The following is a 13,542-nucleotide window of genomic DNA, read 5'->3' on the forward strand; positions in this document are numbered from 1 at the left end:
TCACAAAATACAAGGTAAAAAGAAAGAAAAAGAAATAAAGAAAAAAGAGCCTTACGTATGAAAAGATAGGAATAAAACTTCAGCCTGGAAAAAATTAAAATTATTAGAAATGAAAACACTATAATTCTGAATTAAGCTGATCAAATTTTAATAGATTAAATTTATTTATTTTCATTATTTAACGTTTTGATAATAATTGTATAAAATAAAATACATCTAAACCACCTAAAATTAATCTCATGAAAGGAAAAATGTACAGAAGAAAGATGAGAGAACCCTTGATATCCTTGAACAAGAAGCTGTTACAAATATTTCAGGGAGAGATGCGGAATGATATGTATTAGCCTAACACGTTCATTGGAACTGGATTGTGCTTCAAAACTGCCTACCTACCTGGAATAGCACACTCAAAAAGCACATTTTACACCCTGAAGTTTATCCTACTTAGCATTTTATTACATGAAATTGAAAACAAGCCAACCCCAAATTAAACTCAATTCAAACAAGATAGGAAAGAGTACTAATGTGTTTCTAATTCAGTAAGGTAACAAATCATGCAAAATTTTCAATGGAATGTAAAATGTATAACTAAACTGGCCAACAATCTGGATCCAACCCATTTATCATAAGCCATGAACATGCAGTGTCATAGCTCTAAACCCAAGAACCTCTAGAATCAAAGCATATATAAAGTCTGCATAAATCTCCCATAGCCGGGTAGGAGGAGGATGGGATTATGCAACACATACAAAGAAAAATTTGAAAACTTCATAGGGCCCCGTCCCCTCTCCCTCCATCACTGTCTAGACTGTAGAGATTCATTTTGTACATCATCTTACTTCATCAAAAGGATTATCTACAACAGCTGACGGTATAAACAGCACTCATTGAATTCTAGGTTCCCGTTTTCAGTATCAATTTGTTAGATTAAGTTTTGGAAATAATTCATTAAATTTTACAAAATGCAGATCTGCAGAGTTATGTCTAACCAGCAAGCGGATTAGCATGTATTGTTACTCGGTTCAGCCTTATCTCTGCGAGAGGACAATCCCCTGGGCCCGTTTGAGTCTGCACAAACAAATGAGTATATTATCATTTTCTCCGACCACTTCCCTTTCCTATGCTATGTGGTTAAAGACTGAGGAATATAGACATGGTATGGTAGCCAAGTTAAGCCAACACCATAAAAGTTCACACTCGTCTTGAAATTCAATGCAAATTTTTTTTTTTTTTTAGGAAAAATGATGAGAAAATTGAACTTGGAAGTGAAATACAGAATATACCTTTTCCATCAGATCAAGTACTTCAAATCCATGAATTACTTTGCCAAACACCGTCTACATTCCATTAAAATGTGGCTGCTTTGCGTACGTTATGAAGAATCGGCTTCCATTAGTATTCAGACCACTATTAGCCATTGACAATATCCCCCTAGCATTGTGCTGAAAATGCAAAAATCAGAAGTTAGAAAGACTATCAGACCATCATATTTCATTATTTCTACAGAGTTGCAAACAAAAATTCTGTTATCTAGCTATAGCTACCAGCGGGCAGACAGACTCCAATATCCGATGCTTGTGTTGATATTATCAATAACGTTTCCATAAGACGCTACAATGTAAAAGGATTTGGGAGATAGTGTCACTTGAATATTTTCCAGTCAAGTTTGCATCATGGTAAGGAGGGCGAGCCACCATGACACCATCCCATTTCAGCACTTATCGGATTATCCACTATAGCTATAAAGCTATATTAATTCATTAGCTTTGGTACAGATATTGCATGGGGTGAGACAAAGAAGTAACATTGCATTCAAAACATGACGGTCAAACTCAAATCAAAATAAATTAATTGTCTAGTCATTGGTGATCTCAACTTAACAATTTCAAGTACTTGCATAATAGCTAATGTGAAGTATATAAAGGTGAATGACAATTAGGTCTTGAAGGGTTGAACTAATGACAGGATCCCAATGAAATTTTCTAAAAAAAGACATGTAAATATCAAATTCAAACAGTTACAAACAGAAATTACTATTATAATCTAAAAGTTACATTTGATACTTAAATATTTATTTACAATTGAAACTCCTAAGTTTGCAATTATCTAGACTAACATTTCCAACTTATTTTTTAAAATTTTTTATCGGAAATCTAATTGTCATTAATTTAATGTTCTTGGACCTAACTGTTATTCTTCCAATATATAAAACCATCATTATATCCAATTAAACATAAATCAATATTCAAATAAAGAACAAATGTTCAACAACCAAAGAATTGCTGCAGAACCAGTGTAAAGGTCAAAGAGGCAGGCTGCGTTCTGCAGATTAAATTGGAATTTTTGGTTACTATAGAAAATAATGCGCAATTATTCATACAGAATTTTTCTTCACTTTGAGTCCTGCCAAGAAGGATAAAGGAAGGCCAAAGAGAACACTTTTGAAAGTTGTTGAGTGAGACATTCTAATTAATAATATTTCTAAAAGTTTAATAAATGATAGAACACAATAGTGTCATATAATCCATGCAGCCAACCCTACTTAGTGGGATAAGACTTGTTATTATTGTTGTTGTTTACAGCTTGGGCAAAGCAGAGCATTGAACCAAAAGCTGGCTAGTGATTCAATAGTCACAAACTATTAAAAAAAAAAAAAACAAAGTCCAATTGCATGTCTCATTGAACTTATAAACTCTGACTACTCCATATTTTTAATATAAGAGAAACCACCGTAGTTTTCTTTGTTTTTATTTATAAGCAAAATTACAAATTTTAAGAAGCATCTATTGCATTTTTCTAAAATTGTAAAGTCAATGTTTATTTTCACTATACAAATTTATTTCACTAATTGCAGGGACAATTTAGTCTATTTTTTTAATTTTAGATATAATTATTATACTTAACCAACTTTTTTAAACTGCATGAGTTGGTTATTTTCTCATGCATTTAGAAATGGAGGGAGCACTAATTTACCAGTGTTTACCACAAAACAAGTTTATTTGCAAATACAACTAAGATTACAAGTTAACTTGAGTTTAACAATCATTATTAGATGAAACTAAGTTGCTTGAAAAGCCTCCCAATCTCAATAATAATGATAATTTTGGCTAAACAGGTTAGGGTTAAAAGCTGAGAGATTTGCTAGCCAAATAGCTGGCTGACTCATCCCAGTACAATAGGAAACTACAGATTGGAAGCATTGGCAAACAGACCAAAAACATGGTCAACAATAGGTAATAAAAAACATTAAAGCAAGGTCCATAAAAACACAATTACTAGCACTCCATCAAGGTGGACAGTAGAGATTCAACATTCCCATATTGCTAGTTAGATTCTAAAATTTAAGCCATGGAACTGAAGAAATGCCAATATAGGAATGAGTATCAAAGATAGAATGGCATGATATGGTAATTTTTTAAATTTTAGGATATGTATACACACACATATTTATATATGTACAATTGCATACACACATTTATATTCACACACACACACATGAAAGCAACAATCCAACTAATAAAAATGTCTTTAACAATTTCAAAATGTTATAAATGCCAAGACAGAACAAAATATAAATAACTGTTGCAAAATACATTTCAAAATACCAATGTGCAGATGAAATGAATTTAAATTATTTCTCATTTTCAATGGTATTACTATATTCTCCTATAAGTTGTTTCGTTAAAAATAACTCACCAAGAGACAAACTCTCAACTTCAACACCATCAAACGGCTCCCAAGTGTTTCTATTGATATCCCACATTCTATTTTGTCCAATAGAATATTTCACTCTTTCTTCATAAAAAGCAAAGATTTGCCCAAAAATAAAAAACTAGTTTTTTTCGCTCTTGTGAGAATTATTTAGTGCCTCTACAGTGATTGAATAAAAGAGAGAGTGCTCCAATTTCTTTCACAACAAGACATGGTTCCACAAGACCAATTTATGATATGCTTCGATTTGCTAATACAAATAGACCTCCACTTTATTTGATTTATGAAATGTAGGACTCAAAGATAGAAGAAGTGAAGGAATCCTTTTATAAGCATGAGAAGAAATTGCTTTCTAAGCATTCAAGTTTTCATGAAGTTGTTTATAACATCATTATTGATCATTGGACAAAGTGTTTCACTCCTTTTCATTGTTTTGCCCATTCATTGAATCCTAGGTTAGTTATATTACAATGCTTATCATTCATGTAACTTTTATATTAAATCTTGATTCTTTTTTCCATATGTTGTAGATATTATACACCTCAATGGATTAATGGTGCACCCAATAAAGTTCCTCCTCACAAAGATGTTGAAATGTAAAACAAGAGCGCAAAGTGCTCTAAGCAGTACTTTAATGATACTAAGGAAAGAAAGGTGGCACCAAGAGTATTCAAACTTTTGTGGATGAATGTTCAGAATTTCATTCATCATTTGATTCCTCAAGATACGTAGAATTTAGAGTCTAATGAATGGTAGCTGAATTATGATTATTCTACCCCTGTTCTTTGAGGACTTGCATTGAGATTTCTTGACCAACCATGCTCCAAGAGTATTCAAAGTCTTATGGATCAACGTTCAGAATTTTATTCATCATCTGATTCCTCAAGATAGGTGGAATTTAGAGTCTAAAGAGTGGTAGCTAAATTATGGTTCTTTTACCTCTATTCTTCAAAGACTTGCATTGACAGTTCTTGATCTACCATGCTCATCATCTTTTTGTAAAAGAAATTAGAGCACTTACTCTTTTATTCAATCATAGGAGGGAAACAAAATAGCTCTCAAAAGAGCAAAATACTTAGTTTTTACATATACAAATCTTCACCTTTTATCAAGAAAGGGTAAAAAATATTCCACTGAACAAGGTAGAATGTAGGATATCAATCAAGAAGCTTTGGAGAAATTTGATGGTGTTGATAGTCTTGAAGTTGCAAGTTTGCCTGTTGATGAGCCAATTTTAGAGCAACAACTTTTAGGAGAATCTAGCAATACCATTGGAGATGGGGAATAGTTTAGACTCATCCTCATCTATGACTTTGCTATTTTAACAGTGATTTGTATTTTGTTTTGTCTTGCTATTTATAACATTTTGAAATTGTTATGGACACTTTTATTAGTTGAATTGCTGCATGCACACACACATACACAAAATAAAGTATACAATTGTAAACATATATAAATTTTTTAAAATATGCACCTATGCAGGTGTATCCTAAGATTTTAAAATTTATAACATCATGCCTCACCATATCTAATACTCATACCCATATTGATGCCTCTTAGGTGCTCACACTATGGCTGGCCCTGGTTTTTCTGCTCCCAATCCCTCATTTGGGAGCTTCTGACCTATAGAGCAAAGCAGACAGAAATCTCCACTGCATGATTTGGAGTGCCTAAGTTTTCTATTGCCCTCCCTCTTGACTATAAATGATACTACTCTATGAAAAAAAAAAAAGGATCCTTACTCATTTCTGCTTCTAATATCTGAAAAAGCAACCCAACTAAAAATTAATAAATCCTTCATTCCTCCTACAGAAATCCAGACAATTTGCGTGTCTCCTACAGATCAAGTGCATACCAACGTTAAATGAGAGTTGATATGACATGATGAGAAAGAGAAAAAGATTCAACATTAACGTAGTAATTTGGCCTTAATGTCAAATAGAAGAAAGATCAGCCATGGGTGGCTCTAATACTATGTGCATGGTAAAAAAAGAAAAAAGCTCTCTTCCATTTCCTAGCCAAATAGCCAACCTAACATAGCCTGATAAAATAAAACTCTAACAAAAAGAAACAGTGAACAAAGCCCAAAAATGGAATTAGATAAGGAAACAAAACATAAGGCAGAAAGGGGGGAATAAAAATAAAGGCCAGTAAAAAAATTACCAACACATTGTCTTAATTATTGTAAATAACATGGCAGATAACGTAGTATTTTTTTCCACAACAAAAAAAAAAAAGGAGTGTTCAAAAGTTACTAAACTTAAAATTGCATCAGTCCTAAGTTTTTACCACAACAGGCTGGGCTTTCTTTAGCTTCACATTGCACTTACATGCAATATCATAGTCCAAACTTTAAAGTCATTCGTGTGTATGATCCAGAAAAAATAAACACTTCCCTTTCTATTTTTTCCTCCTCACTTTTCCCTGTTTTTATTTTGCAAGAGCATGACAGGTATGAAGATAAAAGAAGACATTAAACTGATGATGTGGCTTCAGGGTAATTTGCCAAGTAAGTGAACTAACCTTAAGAGATTTTCTAACCTTATCGTTAAATTTCTTTCCCCATATACTAGTGCCCCCTTTGCCATACCAGTTGGATCTCCACCTTGAATCATAAAACCTTTGATGTTGCGGTGAAAAATCATCCCATCATAATAGCCACTTGCACATAGTACTAAAAAATTCTGGATCGGAATGCGCCAAATGAAAATCATTAATTGCTGTCCTGATGGATAGGACTTAACAAGAGCCAGATTTTCTGCACATGATTCAAGAGTTCACAATCATCAAATTTATTTTTCTCTATCCAATGAGGAAAACAAGGAATAAAATTCAAAATGAAGACTCGAGCTCAAGCCATATGAAACGTGTGCTGTAATTGAATGGTTTCAAATAACTGGTGATGAAGCAAACAAAACCACAAAAGTGAGAGGACAACCGATTAAGTGAAAAATAACTGATCTACATCAACTCTGCCATAGCTTTTGTCCCCCGAGAAACTTAGCCAAAAAGTATGATGATTACCCCAATAGAGTTGGATACTTCTAATCTTCAACAGAATTCAAATGTCCTTTTTGGCATTGGTATTTCAAACAAAATTTATCGTCAAAGGAACCGTTATCTTGAGAACTAATATACTAGCTATATTTACAATTCCGTTCCGCTGAAGTCGGGAGAATCCATATTATTATCGTACGTGAAGTAAAACAAGTTGGATAATTTGAAATAACCACTCAAATGAGACATACTGCTTCCGAACTGATACTCTAATAACCCCACAGATTGAGATGGTCAATAATCTGCTTCAAGGACAGAAACCTTAATTTCTCTTGAAGCGGATGACTCCTGGTTAAAGTATATATGGAAAAGTTAGAAATTTACACCAAGCCCACCAATAATCAACGAAAAAAGAAGAACATGGCAGAATTCCATTTTGCCATCAACCTAAAGGAAGAATAAAAACACGGAAAAATAACTAACACCAAGTAGTTTCCGTTCGCACCGCACAAAAATATTGCTCAACAGTTTTCATTCAAGAACTGACCTCGGAGGCCTTGGGCACCTCGTCGCAAAAGATCTCGCACTTGATATCGCCGAGGTTGGTATGCAGAGTGACCGACTGATATGTAAAGCTTTAGAAAAGGAGAGAGATACGAAGATTGTGAATGGGAGAAGATCAACAAAAGAGAGCCCACCATTCGATTTCTGGTCTATTGCCGCGAAATGAAGCTGTAGAATTTCTTAGAAGCTCCAACACTGATCCTCGAACCTCTCGGGTCCTGTATTATTGATTTGATCCGATTTATGCCCGCGCCCGGGGAGATTAAACTCAGTTTGTACAGGGAATGAAGAAAAAACTAGATAGTTCCCTGCATTGCAGGAATTGAATTTAAAAAATTTGAAGCAAATACATTAAATAGTATTGATATCGATACATTTAACATCGTTAAATTTTTAAAAGTTATTTAATTTAATTATTTTTACTTTTTAAATATTTCGTTCGTACATATTTTATTTTTATTTCTTGAGTTTATAGTAAATTATAAATACAGTTTGAAAAAAATTAATTTTTTTATGATTCCATCATTAAGGCATGAGAATTCTTGGAGAAGTATCCTTACATTTAAAAAAAATGATACAGAAAATGTGAATTATATACATTTTTTAATATTTGAAATGTATACGACATAATTAAATTTTTTATTTTGATTTCATGTTTATAACATATTGTCAAAGAAATTATAACACAAATGTTTTTTATTGAAATTGTATATAATTATATATCTAATAACTTAAAATTGAGAGAATTAATTTTTATAAATTGTTAAGGTTTGATATAAGAAAATTGTAAGTGATAATATAGATGTAGCCAAGTAATATAAATAAACACCCATCAACAATATAAAAAAATTTTACAAATTGATATATTTTTATTTCATTTTGTGGTAATAAAGTGCAAGATAATTTTTTATCATTCAATACAAATGATGATAAAGATGCTCACCAAAAAGTATAACAAACTTTTTTAAATATTCAAGCTCATTTCATTGACACTCCTTCAAAACAAAACAAAATAGAAACCCAAGATTCATAAATCATAAGACACGCTTGAGGACTCTCCTTTGTCAGCATTGAAAAAGTGAAGAAACTAATATATCCCAAGTAATAACATAAGATTCCATGCTTTAATATTGTGCTAATTCATGTCCCAAATTAATCGTATACGATATACATATTTAATATTCAACAAATAAAAGAGAAAGAGAACTTGCAGACTGAATAATTGACAAGGGAAACTCTTAAGGATCCTATCGTCTATCTTGAATGAAGAATCCAGCATAAAGATAGAAGAATCCTCTTAAAGTCCTTAATGCTCCTCTTGCCTGAATGATTGCCAAGGAAAACTCAATTTCAAATGTGACTGGTAATACCATCAAAAAGTGTCTTCATTTATAGCAATTATAGAACATAAAAATTGAGACAATTGGTGAGTATGAAAAAAGTTAAAATATAAATTGAAATGAAGATCAGATAGAAAATTTTAAATTTGAGTCTAGAAATAATATTTGAATATTTTGTACTGTTTACTACTCAGGCTATCCCCACTTCCATCACTTCTCAACTACATGGTGAGAATCCTACCTCCTTCTCAAGCATATGCAGATTTATAACTTGTTTGGTTCTAATCCAGTCTAATTATCAACCCTTGTGTAGAAATGAAATTCCTTTCAAAATGTGTTTATATTAATAACAGGGGATTGTAGTAGTTATACTATTATATCAATTTAGAAGCAGATTTTTTGTTTTAAGTTATTGCAATGGAAAAAAATATGAATTGAATCATTGACAACAAAAACAGAGGAAATATGTAATCAAGTGTTAATTCAAAATTGTTACTTTGCCATGGCCATTCATTAATTGTTCATCACCATCAGAACGGCAGAACCCTCATGCTATGCTAACATTTACTTCTTATGGAACTTCTTGGATGTTCCCATAACCTAAGAAAAGAAAACATGAAGTAGCTATAAATCAAATGAATGTATATTGTATTTGCTTGCTTGCACCAATGATCCTTTTTCTAAACATTTACAAAACAAATCTTGGCGTTGTTTATAATACAAGTCAAGATCCTTGTTATGTCCAATAATTTCTGAATCTCAGCCACTCTCATCATAGTATGAAGACCTCCTAGTCTTTCAAGGATTTAAAAGAAAAAAAAAAAAAAAACTTAGTCTCAAATGTGAGAGAGATTGAAATTGAAACTGTTATTGAAATTTAAAACCGTTATTTTGCCTTCTCAACTTCAATCTAAAGCTATATATTAACAATAAATAATTTTCCAGATTTTTCATTAATCTCATTCCAATTTCAACAATAGTTTCATGGGGACGGAAAATGACGTACCACTTGCTTTCATTAGACTCAGAATAACCACCTCTATATTTTTAGGCGGCCACTATACTTTTCTTATATCATGCCAATTTCAATGTCGTCCAACTTCAAACTAAATGCCTCTGTATTACAAGAAACATATGCAATTTATCTAACTAACCCACCAATATCAAGAGCATAATAAGACTCACCAATCAATCCCACTTGAAATTGTAAAGACTGAACTTTTACAGAAATCTTCATTCCCCTAAAATATGCCAAAATTGTCACCACATTAGTACATGTAATTCTGGCTTCTCTAGATTTCACACATAACAGTGCTGCCAAGTGTACTATACTTTAATGATCAAGTAGCGAGGGATATACACAACAAAGTCAAATATCATTGCTCCAAATCACACAAAGACTTTCAATGCAGTATCTCTTCAATTTTAAAGCATAATTTTAAGACAAGCATTAACTTCCTGCACCTTCTAATTTTGATAGTTCTCTCAATTTCCACAATCCACCTTTCCTTCTTGTGAGTTCGATCCCAATTCCTCCCTCTATATGAACTTTTGGACCCCTTTTTCCCCTGATCACTTAACTGACTCATTCATAAAATCACAATCTAAGCATCTATGCATTTACATTCTATCACATGGCAACACCCTTACCCTGCAACGCAGACACCTATTTTTATAAAACTAAATACTGTGTAGCATATCACATACTTGTACTCTTATTTGCTCCTCTACAACCAACATAATTCGATTAAAATATATCTATTGTTTATATATGTCAGCAGGTTGAATATAAGTTTTTTTTTCCTCTCTTTTTCAATGCATGCAACAGCAAAAATCGTTTGTTTTACTTCAAGAAATCAAATTAGCAATTTGTTCCAATTTGTTTTGCCATTTTGTGGCTAAAATGCTAAGTGAAAGAAAAAGAAAGGAAAAAATGCAAAAGCATACCTAGAACAGCAAAGTAGGAGATTCAGCTAAAAGAAAGAGTTGAAGCAATAGTGAATGAGACAAGAAAAGAATTTATATGTACTTTAGGAATAGCACCTTATGAGATACTTTAAATTAAACTTGGTTGGGGAGAATCAAAGGACCTAGATTATTATTGCCTGAGCATCCATTTGACTACTCTGAAAAGTCACTATGGCTAAGCAATATTCCGAAGAGTCTGTAGAAACTACTAATGAGACGTATTTGATTTTCTTTTAAAAGTTAATGTATAGGAAAATTATAACTGATAAATGTTTTCAAGAGTGTCAGTCGCGAGAAAGAAAGAAGAAATTAATAAGGGTTGATGCTGAATGACAAGCTTGTGAACTGCACCTACCTTCAACCAAGTTTAGAATACATGGCTTTAGAGTAACAACCTCTACCCTGTCGTTCAATCTCTGCCCTTTAACCTAACAGAGTAAGATTCAGTCATTTGAATTGTTGTAACCCAATTTATAAAATATTGCAGAGAATTAAATAATAAGTAATTATTTAACTAAAAACAAAAAATATTGCATTGAAGAGGTCGAGAATTAAACCTACCTCGTGAGATAAAGAGAAATTAGCAAAATGGTAGGTTTCCATATTCACAGCTAATAACCTTCTTACATGAACCATCTTATCAGTAGAGATTCCCTTCATAAAATTTCCAACAAAGGACGATTTAATAATGGTAGATTTTGTATTCTCAAAGACTAAATTTATCTGCTTTTGATCATTAAAATCTGCAAGTAAAGATATTCCAACTAACCTTTCTCTTACTTCTTCTTCTTCTCTGCCTTGGCCTTATTGGATTTCCCTCTCCCAGATCTTGGCGCCATTTTCTTTGAGACGAAAGGAATTTAATTTGATTAGGAAAAAGAGAAGAAACCCAAAAGCCTCATTTGAGAGCTATGAAGCACCAATATTTTAAAAAGTAAACGTACCTGCATCCGATACGATACATGTAGAATACTTTTGTATACGTGTCTTATATTTTAATATTTGTAATATAATTTTTTAATAATTTTTTACTATATCACTTAAAAACTTAAAAAAAATACTTAATATTTTGATTGATTGTTAAAAATATCTTTATATTATTTTATAAATTCTTGTTTAAAAATTAAAATACATATACCTATATCATAAAATATTAAAATATATTATAAATATCCCTCTACCCTCATCCTATAAAAATGAGACAGAAATAAACAGATATTTAGGAGAGGTCTAGCTCTTGCTATGGTTTTGCCATGCGAAGAAGAAGAAAGATATTCTCTCTCTCTCTCTCTCTCTCTCTCTCTCTCTCTCTCTCTCTCTCTCTCTCTCTCTCTCTCTCTCTCTCTCTCTCTCTCTCTCTCTCTCTCTCTCTCTCTCTCTCTGGTTCCAGCTTTACACCAAACTGTTGGGACAAATCCATGAATTCTTAAATATAAAGATTGGAAAATATTGAGAAACGTGAGATAAATGAAAAAGTTGAGACGGATAGAGTTATTGCTCTTGTAAAATATAAATTTTATATTTAAAATTTAATAATGAGATACATGACAAATAAAATGAATTAATGAATGAAGAGAATTCAAATTTAACCAAAATTAATTGATCAATAGCATCAAAGAGATTCTAACCAATTAGTGACTTTCTACAAGATATATATATATATATATATATTGATATTGATGATATTGATATTAATATCGATTTTCATGAGTTTAGATTTCTTTTTTTTTTAAAAAAAGAAGGATTAGTGAGGTTGAATTTTTTTTGATTAATTAAAAATTTAAAACCACACTTTTTAATTTAAACATTAATAAATAATTATGGAATCGATAATTTTCTCAATAAATGAAAATTTTTATCATATATATTAAATAAAATTATATAAGAAATTACCAGTAAATAATAACAATAAAAATATAAATGAAAATATCTTTTATTCCATGAGTGTAAATAACAGTGACAATAAAAACATAAATAATAATATCTTTTTTTATTTCATGGACAAGCTTTTTTTTGGCATATAGAAGATATAAATAAATAATAATTTGTTTAATCTTAAAATTTTCAATCGTTATTTATACTCGAAAATAAATAACAGTTAATTTTATATCATAGATAACAACTTGTTTTATTTCCATACAAATTATTTATTCCAAATGTGTTATTTTCACATGAATTTAAACTATTAAACAAAAAACATAAATTAAAATTGGGTTAAAGAGAGAATATGTGTAAGAATTTTTTTCATTATGAGTACCTAGTATTTTTAATTTTTTTTTTGGTTAGAGTAATATCACTATCATTCTTTCACAATCAAAGTATTACCACCTCTTTTGCTCAAAAAAAAAAAGTACTATCACCTCAACATTAATCCTTAAAAATGTTGACCATTAAATTTTTTTTTTTAATTAACAGATGCACAAGTGGCAGGTTTTCTGGAACTTGCGGCTTCTTTCTTTTAAGGTGCCCCTCCATTATCCCTTACCATCCAAATTTAATTCACATTTTGACCACAATACTATATTAAAAAATATTTATTATTAAAATGCTATACATTGAAAAGTATTTATCAAAATACTATAAATTAATGATTCGGGCTGCATTAAACCAATTTCTAACGGGCTTTTTTCACCCGTGTGACACGCAACTCGATCTTGGTGACACTGAGCTGTCTGGGCTCCAGTTGTTTTACCATTAAGTAGCAGTTCTCCTCGCCCTCGCCCTCGCCCTATTACCCTTATCTCTTGCACCCGGATCCAAACCCCCACCATCATGACACCCCTTCCTTTTTACGCGTTAATATATAAGGTTGATTATTTATATTATAAAATAAATAAATATAATTATTTAGATATATAATTAGAATTAAGTTTAAATCATTTTACATTTTTAATTTAAAAACTACAATTTTCATTTAATACTTTTTTAAATTAATAATATATATTGAATAATATTTGTGATG

General features: G+C 31.3%; 1 pseudogene; it reads right to left on the reverse strand.

Moving 5' to 3' along the window:
- Nucleotides 1-562: 562 nt before the first annotated feature.
- LOC129287680 (peptidyl-prolyl cis-trans isomerase CYP18-1-like) lies at nt 563-7,563 on the reverse strand (annotated as a pseudogene).
- Between the last annotated feature and the right edge of the window lie 5,979 nt (nt 7,564-13,542).

The sequence above is a fragment of the Prosopis cineraria genome, unplaced genomic scaffold (genome assembly GCF_029017545.1).
Source record: "Prosopis cineraria cultivar Desert tree isolate PC_DT_omini unplaced genomic scaffold, ASM2901754v1 PC12, whole genome shotgun sequence".
NCBI classification, from domain to species: Eukaryota; Viridiplantae; Streptophyta; class Magnoliopsida; order Fabales; family Fabaceae; genus Prosopis; species Prosopis cineraria.